Consider the following 2731-nt stretch of genomic DNA (forward strand, 5'->3'; position numbering starts at 1 on the left):
TGTGTATGTGTCTGTCTGTCTGTCTTTCACTCTTTCTCTCTCTCTCTCTCTCTCTCTCTCTCTTGCTCTCTCTCTCTACTTTTATTTCTTCTTCTCCCTCCCCCCACTCTCTCTCCCTATCCCTCCAGCTCTCTCTCTCTATCTCTATCTCTCTCTCCATTCCCCTCTCTCTCTCTCCATCTCTACTGTCTCTATCTTTTTGCCTCTCTGTCTTTCTATATCTCTGTCTTCCACCTATCTCTCTTTTTCTCCCCCCCCTCCTCTCTCTCCCTCTTTCTCTCCCTTTTTCTCTCCCTCTTTCTCTCTCTCTCTCTCTTTCTCTCCCTCTTTCTCTCCCTCTCTCTATCTCGGGCATTTTGCCCTCTCTTACACATACTCTCTCTCTCTCGCTCTCTGCCTCTCCCCCCCCCATCTCTCCCCTCTCCCTCTCTTTCCCTCTATACCCCCCTCTCTTTTTATCTCTGTCTCTCTCCTCACATTTTCAGTATGATGACTGTGTACACCAATCTCAACAATACCACGGTCCGCTGGTCACAACTAGTGCGTTCACCAGGACAGCGACCCAGCAAGAAGCCAAGCGAAAACAAGCGATTCTGTGACTGTTCCGATTTTTTGTCAATTCGGCCGCTTCTAGACTTTTTTTCCCTTCTCACACAAAGCTACCATAGGCATAATATATTCTGACGAGATGTAGCCGACTGAACTTCAACTTCAACTCAAAAACCCTCAACGAAAATTGACAGAGAGAATGAGAGAGAAAGAGAGAGAGAGAAAAAAAGTTCCATTTGACATTTTTGGCCGTTTTGAGTTACTAAGACCATGAGGTCAGAAATTAAACGTTCTATCTGCTCTTTCAAAATAGTAAGATTATTCAAAGTAGTTAATATTAAAATCAAAATATACAAAGAATTGCTTTTGAAAAGGCTTGACATGCTGTGAAACAAAAATTTTTCACATCAAATTTTTCAAGACTAGGTATTGTGCAGATAGAAGAAGTTAGTAATTCTAAGGTAGCGAAGTGTATAACCAGTGTCTGTGGTATAGAGGTTAGGTACTTCTCCGTCATACGCAGCAGATCCAAGTTCGATTCCTGAATGCGGATAACCGTTATCAAGTACACCGTATCTCGGTCTTTGTGCTGGTATGTTGCATCTCCAACTCTCAGTCGTGGTTTTCCCTGACAGGCAGGGTCTGAGCCTTCCTCCTAAATGATCTAAATTAATTGTGTCAATGGAGGCAATCATTCTGTCAGTGTTTAGGGGACAGTTGTATCACCGAGGTATTGATAGTGTTCTGTATTACTTGGAAATACATATAGGAGGACTGTACAAGCACTTTAACCTCTTACATGTGGCAAAAATGGGTGCTGACTTTTAAAAAAAGGATGACAAGCGCTGAAATTGTTAATAGTAATGTGAACACACCCCTCAGAAATGTCATGCACCACAAACATCTTAAAGGAGGCAAAAATGGGTGCCGGCTGTAAAAATAAAAATAAGAGTTGACAAGCGCAGGAGAAGATGATAATCGTAATGTGAACACACCCCAAAGGCAAATCCCAAACCTGTAGGCCTAAACAACTGCTTGACACAGCGGAAGTGGTTTCAACTTTCGGTTACTTTCAAATTCTCCGTCCGACTCCTGCACACACTACCAGGCCACCGTAACCTTTGTTGTGGCTGTTGTTTGCTGTATTTTCCATAACATGGCCGTCTGTGACGGGACAGATTGACAAGAAGAAGGTAAGACCGTTTTATAGCCAGCACCCATTCTTGCCACACTTAAGGGGCTAAACTTTTCGTACCGGCTACCTACTTGCATACCCCCCTCAAAAAAAGGGGGAGGGGGTAAAATAATACCTGCACTACCTAGGCCTCGCAGCAAATTAAATGATCAAATCACCTATAAGTGTGCAATATGACCCAGGTTTACAAGCACTGATCTTAACGAAAAATAACTATTAATATATTATTGTTTGCAGACCGTTTGACCTATTTACAGCGTTCATATCAACACATTGTGATATAACAAAACTTCGATATTGCTAGAGAAGAAAACACAATATTCGCGTTCTTACTTGATTGAATTCGAGTTTAATTCCATGATTCCGGATCACCACTTATAAGTGACGTATTGAAGGGTACCGATTTCGCCAACCCCAAGGTCTACACACTGGTTCCTGTCCGCTATTTACTACCTATTTTTACTCGTATTATTGTTATTCAGAGTCCAATTACAAATTGTTTGAGTGCTCAGCGCCCTCAGAAATAGATCCATCAATATTTGACAAAACTATAACTGTTTTAAGGCAACATCCTTCTCGCCTAAGTGTATAAATCTATGGAATTCCTTGTGTACTTGAAGAGTTAACGACAGAAAGGCACAGCGAAAAAATAGAGGTCATTCAGTGCATGGAAAAACTCAAGACAGGCTGAACGAAACAGTAGAGAGGGAAAATACAGAAGTAGGACCAGCTAGTGGCACCCTCCAACCGCCCACTCTCTACTTTATTGAGCAGATAATAGTTTCATGAGTTGTGGTTCTGAAACACGGAAGTAAGGGAGATTAACAGGTTGCTGTAGGCGGGTAGAAAACATGGCTGTTTCTTTTGATATGATAATATTAATAATAATATGTAAGGACGTCTCAATATTCACTTCGGCAGTGCATTTGTTCTCAAACATCCTGAAACACCCTAAATATTTTACTCTCACCTCATCTTATCTATCTC

This window comes from Aplysia californica, unplaced genomic scaffold (genome assembly GCF_000002075.1).
Source record: "Aplysia californica isolate F4 #8 unplaced genomic scaffold, AplCal3.0 scaffold00140, whole genome shotgun sequence".
In the NCBI taxonomy this organism is placed as follows: domain Eukaryota; kingdom Metazoa; phylum Mollusca; class Gastropoda; order Aplysiida; family Aplysiidae; genus Aplysia; species Aplysia californica.